Raw genomic sequence first — 10172 nt, 5'->3', positions numbered from 1 at the left:
GTGATTTTTCTTGAACCCAAAAGGATTTTTTTGCACATGACATGCTCACTGGATGTGTGAGTCAGTGACCCATTAAGAACTCTCTGAGTGATATCCAAAAACACATTAGCATGTATAAATAATAAAACATACAAAGTCACAGGTCCAAAGTCACAGTTCTCAAAAGTCCACATCACTCTGTACAACCCACAAGAGTGCTGACCCACATAGGGAAACTTTTTGAAATCTATTATTTGGTATCTGACTGGTGCTTGTGATGGTCCGGCGTGCATCACAAACACACACAAAAAAGCAACTTGTGCTTTATTTGTCGAAGTGTCTCAGCTTCAAGAATCAAATTACCGTGATTGCAAACTAACAATTTTCCTAGTGGAACAGGGAGTTCATTATTCATCCAGATGGTTACGGGCCGAGCAGTGCGCCGCACTCTCGCTCTCTCTCTTTTTCTCTGCCAGACTTTTAGGCCATTATGCGATTAGGTCGGATCGAGCTGATGACCGTTTGACTGAGAGAAGCATCTAATGACCTCTCGTTTGGAGTAAAGAGCCACATTCAGACAGGCGCATCACTGCAAAGGAGTGTTCAAGCGCACTCGCTGAAAAATGCAAGCTGCTGAAAAGCACACCCACGCAGACAGGTTAGTCCGACGCCACTTCTTTCATCGGGTTCTCTCTATGATTTACAGTCAATACTGTACAGCCCTTGCAGAGTGACGGCTAGGCTAATTAAATACAAAGGCTGAAACAATATCCCCTCGCTCCTGTTCGAGGAGGCTAACACAGTTAGACGTGGCAGATTTTAGCAAGCACAGCTTATATGGTTTGTTAGGCTGAGATTTATGCGATGAATGGCAAAAGTTATGTTGTGCATTAACTAACACAATGCATTGGTACACATCATTTACCTTTGAACACACCATACATCTCATACTATGAACAAAAAGATGTGAGTTCAGAAAAGTAATACATTCAACCAGTGTTTGGTTCAGATCAGTAATCAGTGCAGTTGGAGAGGCAAAACGTTTTCCCTGCTTAAATGTATGTACGTTATAGATTATTTGTCAGAGCACATATCTACAATGGTCTTGACATTTCTGAACATCTTGGCAGACAAACAAATGCACCTGAGAGCCCCTTCCATCTTTTGCTGGAGGTGCTAGCACTCAAGTTTGTGACTTAGAAGAGAAAAACTCCTAAACTCCAAACAAAATGTGGGAAATACAATGAAATGACAAATCTGTATACTGTAAATAGTGTATACATTTGATACATCAATTTTATAAATCAACTATTTTCTCGTGATATTTCTCATTTAGACAGCAAAGGTGATCTGAATCTCTACATATCCCAAACCATTTAAAGAAAACTCATGACCTGCAAATTAAGGTCATTGCCAATCACACCAAAGTCATCATTGAAAATAATTTTGTGATTGCATGGGCTCATTAAAGCAACAGAAGCACATAGTACAGCCAATGGATCCTGTAATGGGATCAGTCAAGAGGGTCAGCCTCACCTGCTAAACCTCCATGTGGTGTTTCGTATATGGTCAGGGCTTACCCTAACCTAGTGGTTATGCACCTATAAACAAGTGATTACCAACAAAGGTGTCAGAGACCCTTGTGTGCATAACTACATAACTGTTTTGATGAAACATCGGGTTAAAACAAATATATTGGTACGTTTGTCATTACTTGAGTGAGTCTGTAACCTCACACGCAGGTGTGACCGCGCGGCACAAAAAATACGGTGTAGTCAAAATTGAGCATTGGTAAGATGTTAGCTGTAACAAAGTTGAATTTCGAGTGGAAACTCAGCTTCCCTGTAATCATGTCATTATCACCGGTCATGGTCAGCTACAGGCTACACACTAGGTCAACATCCGAAGGGAAGGGATAACAAAACAGTACAGTTACTGGATAAGGTTTAATAATAAAAGATTTGTACAGAATAAATACTTAGACATTTTAAAAATACATGCACCGCCCTGCGCAGGCACGCAAATTCCAATTGACAAAACAGTATAGTTAATTAGTCTGTATAAAACTTAAAAAAATATATGATATAATACATATTATTATTTGTTTTGTAGATTCCAATGACCCTTGTGTAGTATTAAGTATTCAAAGAACAAATGAGTTAAGGTTTTGTTCACTGCTTTATGTTTCTAAGTAATGTCTGAGCACGTTCAAAGAAGTTGGATTTTGTAATGAGTTTCGCCTGCATTGCTGCTGTAGAACCAATTAGTTTAAAAGGGGTCTTGTATAGGATGGATAGCTGTGTGTGTGTGTGTGTGTGTGTGTGTGTGTGTGTGTGTGTGTGTGTTTGGGTTTTCAAATTTGTCAGCTGAGTTTCAGTTCTGTATGTGTCTGTTTAATCATATACTTGTTCTCAGGAGGCCAAAAAAATCATATTTTTATTTTTCTAAATCAGTTGGATGGCAAACCTCAACAAACATGGATTTAAAGACTTGACTTATTTAAGAATAAATCCTGTTAAAAGTGTTCAGACAACAATAATGAGTGCTGATATTGAAATCAGCTTTGACATAAAGTTCACATTAATGCAAAAAATAGCTATTGAGCTTGAGCATAACTTGATCAAATGCAACACTGACATTTTAAGTAACTGACATTTTAAGTAACCATTGTCAACCACTTATTCAGCATTGTGCGATTTGGACAAAAACTTAAGTTCGCAATTTAGCCGATTTTCAAAGAGTTAATTTTTAAAATGATGAAATAATTAGATTTGTTGCTTAGCCCCAAATTTTGCGCAGATGCTGCACATCATGATGTATTGTTGAGTTCTCCAAATCTCAGTTTTCTGTGGGCTTTGTCTTTGTACTTCTTCGGCAAACTAATACTTGAGAAAGCAGCTCAAGCAAATGTCACCAGTTTTATCTGTACATGTTTCTTCCCCCCCAGTGCTGCTATAATGTGCAGCAACTCCGCTCACAAAATTATTAGTCAAGCCATCGCTAAAAGGCTAAGTAAAAAGTCACTTCTTGTTCAAAATGTCATGTGCTGCAATACAGAGTGTGTGTGTGTGTGTGTGTGTGTGTGTGTGTGTGTGTGTGTGTGTGGGGGGGGGGGGGTTCTTCCCGTGTCTTGCTCAAACATCAACGATTATACGACGAAGCTCTCATAATAGAAAGAATGTGGAAGCACGTGTGTGTGAAGTGGGGGATTAAAAAGTCTGTATCTTTGATGAACAACCCTAGAAGCCAGACAGCAGCATTAACCTCTTCTCATATATCATTCCGCTTCAGTGTTCATGCTTTGATTATGTAACATCAGTGTCCGTTGGCGCACTCAGCCAAAGAAGCCAAAAGACAAAAAGATCAATCCCTACAACTTATCTCCCACCCTCATCCCTGCAAGGTGAAGCAGGCAGGTGACCAGATAAGACTGATGTGCAGCCTGACAGAAATTCAGTCAGAAGGAGGACCAAACAGAGAAATGAGGACTCTTTCAATGAGAAGAATTTAATTTTCAACTGAGCAACGCTGACTCAACTCAGCATCAGAGGGAGCAGCCTCGACAATTTCACATTAGTTAAAACTCTCAGTAGAAATCTCTTAGTATGCCCTGTGAAAAATAATAATCCCTCTCTGGCCCCATCTTAATACCTCTGATTTTGAATATTAAGAAACCCCTTAGCCCAATTCCGTATTAAGAATAGTCACTATAGAAATAGAAGCTAAGCAAGTGACCTCAGGCTTCAGAATTAGCAATATTTCTGTCCAACAAGTAAGTTTAATGCTTCTTTTCTTTTTTTTCTTCAAACTAATATATGACTGCAGGTTTTTCATGAACACATTAGTATGAATAATTTATTTGACCCACACCCTCCTTGGCTATCATCCATTTGTTTACAATGTTAAAAGTTCTCTGATTATTTTTCTGACTTTCAAATGAATGGCAATATTTTGGCTTTGCACATCTCATAGTTACAATACAACATTTAAAGGCAACAGAAATAAGAGACTTTGAAAAAAGCACACATTTAAAAGCAAAGAAAAGAATGCAAAAAAAAAGAACTATAATTACTAAAATAATTCATGTACAACTGCAAGGTATTGGGAAAGAAAGCATCATTTTTAACCCAGCATTAAAAACATTTATCTCTTTACATGAAGCAAATTGCATTTCTGTTGGCAACTTATTCCATTTGTGTACAGCAATGTTTTTCAACCTTTTATGGACAAAGGCACACTAATACACAGCATAACATATAATAATTGATGCAGCATTTTTGCCTATTGAGTTTACATACCACAAGCATTTCTTAAATGTATTCATTGATAGATGATTTAGAGACCAGTAGCTTCATTTTAAAATCTGACCTGCAGCTGACTGTAGAATAGGATAGGTTGTGATAATTAAAAATAAAGCTTTTACTCTTTCGTGAATTCAAACTGCAAATAAGCTTAAACGGAATTGGAGCTGCCAAGAGTTCAGATTATTTCTTTTTCTGTTATCTTCTTCCATGGAATAGTTTTAAAGGAAGCATGTACGCTTGTCTCAGGCTGTATTGGGACTATAGACCAAAAGCCAAGACAAACCAATGGGAACATTGCCTGGCGATATCGCCTGTGCCTGAACCAATCAATTTAGTAAGCATTTACATTAATTAGGATGAACTGAGGCATAATTTCCCTCTTGCTCTCTTTTATATTCCAAAAGGTGAAGTTACATTTTTTTTCTACATCTATTATAGCTAGGGGGGAATTAAACTAATTCCTACTTTCAGTCTTTTTTTTTCTGATACTATTTTAATCTAGCATCCAGTGATATTACAGTTCCATTCGAAGGATTTGTTCAGATTCGAAAAAAAAAAACATGTTTAATTGTCATCCAACAAATAGATTTTTACTAACCATTTAAAATGTTTTTTTTAATTATTATTATTATTATTACTGTTACTGTAAATGTAGTCATTTTCATTAAAGTCTTCTTCATGACGCATTTCCATGGACCATAAGTAAAAAAGTAACTATGACCTTTTTAGCACGGTCTCAAAAGGCTCATTAAGTCAGTTTCCATTACACGCAACTGGCGGAGTTGACAGTTTGGAACCTGACGAGAGGGTCACGACCTTGTCATAGCGCTGTGACAACTTCAGCTGCCGGCCCGGGGCACCTGTGGGAACATGATAGGGACTGTTGGGATAGTCTGTGCTTTTGCGTGCGTCATATTCTCATAGGGATGCTTCAGTCTGTCAGGTGAAAACAAGCGACTGTCTGTTCCTGTATATCAGAGGGGACGTAGATTATTAAAACATCCCTGCAACAAAAGCATACGCATTGGAATTAAAAACAACTGCCGAGGTGGAGGATAGCTGTGCATTTAAACAAAATATGTAGTGTATCCTTCAAGAACTGGAACAGAGATTTTTTTATTTTTTTTTTTTTTTTTTGCTGTCGACTAAAACTGGTCACTGGTGATGTTATGAATCACTCGTGTGACTTCTGTACGAGGTTTTGTTGTCACTCAGTAATGATGTGAATGAGTATGTGAAGGGTTGTCTGTCCATGCCTTGAGATTGATTGGTGACTAGTCCAGAGTGCGATATTATGAGGAGGCATCCACCTCTAAAAAAGGGGAAAAGAAAATACTGTAGATTTATATATACAAATGTTTGAGTTTGATGTCAAAATGATCTTAACATTTAACATTTTTTGAAGAGGGCAGCTAAATCTCTCAATTTAGCAGAATTGGCAAATCTGCAAAGCATGAAACGTGTGCCAGGTTGTTAATCTGTGGACCAGCAAACATTGCGAGCATTGTCAGACACAATCACATGATCCGTCATGCTGAAAGTCCATTCTTTAACCCTAATCGAGCGAAACATTACATTCACATTCACAGCCGTGTGGCTCTCACACACGTTTGCAAACCGTGACAAGATTGCAATGCTATTGATGTCCATGCCTCATGTTTGTGCCACTCTGGTCATTTCGGTCAAGGCATTGGTGACCTTTCTTTCAGTCTCTTGGCAAAAGCTGGCACAGCTGTCTCAGTTGAAAAACTGTCAGGATGGTTATAGCGTACCCTGGCTCCTGACATATTTTCCATCACACTGTAAGAATGTAAATCTTTGCTTTCAATGACCATGGGACTGGTTGAATTTCCTACATCTATTATTTTCTACATCCTGTTAGACCAGCTTGACTTCCACAACTGGCTGCATGGTGATAACATGACATAGTGTGCCTCCAACGTACAGAAACCGTCAGGAAGTGAACTTTTTTAAAGATCTTTTGTTTCAATTTATATTGATTTGAGGGCATTTAAATTGATTCTGATTCTAATACTAAATAGAAATCCCAATTCCTTTTCAAATCGATTTTTTGGCACACTCATAGATATTTTCCTATGTGCACCCCAATGTACCAGTACACCTATGAACAAGTATCGCATGGGCTCGTTCTAGCTGCCATCAATTCAAGTCTTGTTATTGAAAAACAACTCTTTATGAAATCTCCAAGGGTGAAAACTGTTCTATTCAGTGATTTTGTGTGCCGTAGAATTAATTGATTTTAAATACAACCTTCAAATACAACCTCTAAAATGAACCACTGACACGTTGCTTTTTGAGGTGAAAAGCTATGCTGTCACCCTGCAGTATTAAATAGTCCTACCTCTGTCAGACCGAAATATCTTTGGGGAGAACTGCTGCCCCGGCAATGTTGCCCCAAGTGTGCCATCAACAGAAATGGCAACATTTGAAATGGCAAAAGTGACTTTTTGATCCCCTCTTGAGCTTTGCTTTGCTCTCCTGGGCTGAGTGAGATGTCACTTTGATAACTAGCTACATAGGCATCATGTGATGTGTTGTTGTTTTAGGTTTGCACCAAAAGGACTGTGCCCTGACTTCCTAGGCAAAAAAGGGGCTGACATCATTTCTGAAAGTGACATGCCCATTATTTTCAAAAGGACACATGTAAGCAGGGGTAGTTCTGATAATGTGTATTCAATTATCCCCAAAAGTAACAATGGAGCTTCATCGTGAGTCCCGATGATTAAAGCCAGAATACATGCAATCATTTTGTTTATCATCAAGTTAAATAAACCCTTAGTTGTTTTAATGGCATTGGTCACATGCTCTAAAAGTTGAAATTGCACTTGTCTTTTGAGTTTCCTCTGGTCTGATGCGTCTACCTAACCTTCATTTGTTGTCCTCACTCCCGAATATTCTTATCAAAAATTCACACACCATTCCTCAAGACCTCTAATGTCCTGGCTTTTCATTTTCTCACCCCGCCTAAAATCCACTCTCTTAAGTCGTCCCATTTGGTTTGGAACTCCAGAAAGCTCTTTTAAGTGCTGTTACCTCATGTCCTACCAGGAATTCTAACGTCCTGAAGGAGCATGAAACACCGATAGGCTTACTGAGACAAAATATAGTATAAGCCCACATGCGCACAAATGCACACACATTGAATAAATCTCGGGGTTTCACAGATGGTGGGTTATACAGCTCAGAAGCCCACATGCAAATAAGCATATGCTGTATTGCTCCGGACAAAGCATGCATGAGAAAAAAAAAAAGTTACACACAAACAATCATTCACATCTCATAATGTATTTCTCTGCATCTTGATTTGTACATTTGAACAAGAGCCAATTTGGCTGGCACGCTAAATTGGATTTCAAATTGTCGCAGTCAGTCCCAATCATATGGTCTTAGCCCTGACAGTGCAGATATTTTTACTCAGCTCTTGGAGGATGAGTCACAATCTCCTCTAATGGAATGTCTTAATCTGTTTCAAGAGCCACCTTAAAGTTCCATTATGCATTTTCTTTCAATATCACAACGAAATCTAATGACATTTTGGATGGTGCTGATGGTGAGAGCAGATTACTCCCCTTGTACTCATCACGTCCATCTGGTGTACAGTATGTGGTGGCTTATTTTGTTATTATGGAGCAATTTTTCCCTCATTCGGGAGTTTTGAATCACATTTCATGGTCCTTAACTTTCACATTTTTTTTATATATAATCCAGCCAGAAACAGTAAAAATCATGTGCGTGGTCATCAAGTCCCAGTGTGATCAGGCAGCATTTGTGATGCATTTGTGTTATGGAACTCATGCTTTTCAAACTCCATGAGAATATCTCCAATTAGCTCAGAATGCTTCTGCCAGGCTTTTTCCTAGATCCCATAGGTTCCGCCAAAACACTACTTCACCCTTTCACTGGCTCTCGGTCAATTTTAAGATGCAGTACAACATTTTAGCAGTCACTAGAGAGTCCTCAATGGTCAGGTTACTCCATACCTGGATCTTTTGTCATTTTATTGAACTAAGAGGTCACTGCAGTCTGCAGACCGCCTTTTACTTTACGATGCCACTGTTCCTCACGCAAAATTACAAACTGAAGGTGTTTGAGACTTGCAGTTAATTGCCCCCAAATTTTGGAATGCACTTAATTCCATTTGAGCTAAGAGCTGCCTTTTACGTGGACATTTTTAAGAAGCAGTTAAAGACATTTATTTACTGACTGATCTCATTTCAGCGGAGGAAATCCATTGCACACATATGTATGGCTCATTACTCATCACCCTTTACCAGCGACATTACAAAAGATTCATGCTGTGGGAGCAAAGTGCTCTGGTGCGTACGTCACTCAGTCTTATGTTAAAATACATAAATGGGTGAAATAAAAAGACACAAGTGAATCACGGCTTCTGAAGAAAAGCCAGGTCCTGAATTAAAATCCCGTTTGAGCTTTTAGTATGCCGAACACATTGTGGATCACTATCCAAGTGCGTTGGCAGCCTCGCGCCCTCCCTTCCTCACACCCAGCCTTTGATGCCAGCTGAGTGCGAGAAAAAGATGGGACATGAAGACATGGGGGTGGAAGGGGGTGGGGGGCGATGCAGATGTTAAGCGCAGAGTAGTCGACATGAGGTGTGGAAAGTGTTTCATAAGTTTCCTCCCTGCAGGCTCAATGGATGAAGGGAAATTGCTTGGAAAGGTAGAATTGGCGCATTACTTAGCAGATGAGAATGAGGGACTCATTGCCCAAAAGCTTTTGGCCTTTGAGGAGATTTGGGCTTTAATCTTATATCATATTGAAAGCATGATTATTGGACAGGACAGTTGCTGATTTCATATTTGAAATAGGTGATGGAAATCTGACAATTACCCCCATAACTGATTTGACATAGTTTTTTTAGTTCTACGAGTATTCCTCTGGATTGTAACATGAAGCAATACAGACAAATGGACATTATGTCCACTAGGCGAATGGAAACCAAAGGATGAATCAAGGCAAGTTGACCGTCTTTTTAGTTGATGAACATTCAAACTACAGAAGCCTTATGGATGAACAAAGTCCAGTTCTCTTGATTCAACTATTGTTGATTATCATAACCTACTGTATAAGACTGACAATAAACAAAGACATACTCCACCAAAGGAACTTGCTGTTTTGTCTGTCATTTGATGACAAATCTTTTCGCAGAGCTTTTGGAATTGGGACCATCAATAACTGAAGTCTGTGTCCTGGTTTAATACACAGATTTTTCAAAGCTATATCAAGCACACTCGTTCTCTGCTATCTGGGGATACAAGCAGCAGACCCTGCCCCACAGTTCTATGTCCTCTGCATGTATTTCAAGCCACGGCGCATCTTGGAGCCACTTTTCAGAAAAAAGATCTTTCCTTCAGCTCAGGCTCGGTTATCCCCTTCTTTTTTGGTCGTGAACCACCAACGAAGCAGCTCAAAGTCAATAGTTTTTGCTGCTGCTTCTCGATTAGCTTTTTTGCAAGCCATAATTTGTGCTACATTCACAAGCTCTTTTCATACTTGTCAAATAAAAGATGAGTGAAACTTTTTGACCCTATATCAAGCGCACCTGCTTTGTCTGGAATGTCTGCTAGCTGAGGACATGAGTGATAAATTTTTTACCACATTTATGTGCCTTAAGCCATGGTACATGTTGGATCAACTTTTCAGGAAAACCAAAATGTTCAGTTCAGGCTCGATTGTTGTCATGGGTGAAACTTAGGCCTTGTCTACAAGTAGTCGTTTTTTTTTTTGTTTTGTTTTTTATAAACAGGTAATAAATGTTTCTGTTTTGCCCTATTTACGATATGTGGCCGGCCTTTTTGTTTCATCAAAGCCGAATATTTCAAAACCTCTGGCCAAAGTGGAGATTTG

At 39.0% G+C, this 10172-nt stretch overlaps 1 long non-coding RNA gene across 2 annotated transcripts in view; it reads left to right on the top strand.

Moving 5' to 3' along the window:
- Window positions 1-459: 459 nt before the first annotated feature.
- Window positions 460-10172, top strand: part of LOC148411640 (uncharacterized) — a 33681-nt gene continuing 23968 nt past the window's right edge. For both annotated transcript variants that reach the window (XR_015868004.1, XR_015868005.1), the window contains exon 1: window positions 460-637. This is a non-coding gene — a long non-coding RNA (uncharacterized LOC148411640). The remainder of the gene's footprint in view (window positions 638-10172) is intronic.

This window comes from Hippichthys cyanospilos, chromosome 15 (genome assembly GCF_059441005.1).
Source record: "Hippichthys cyanospilos isolate Australia breed blue-spotted pipefish chromosome 15, RoL_Hcya_1.0, whole genome shotgun sequence".
NCBI classification, from domain to species: domain Eukaryota; kingdom Metazoa; phylum Chordata; class Actinopteri; order Syngnathiformes; family Syngnathidae; genus Hippichthys; species Hippichthys cyanospilos.
This window is presented reverse-complemented; position numbering and strand designations above follow the sequence as displayed.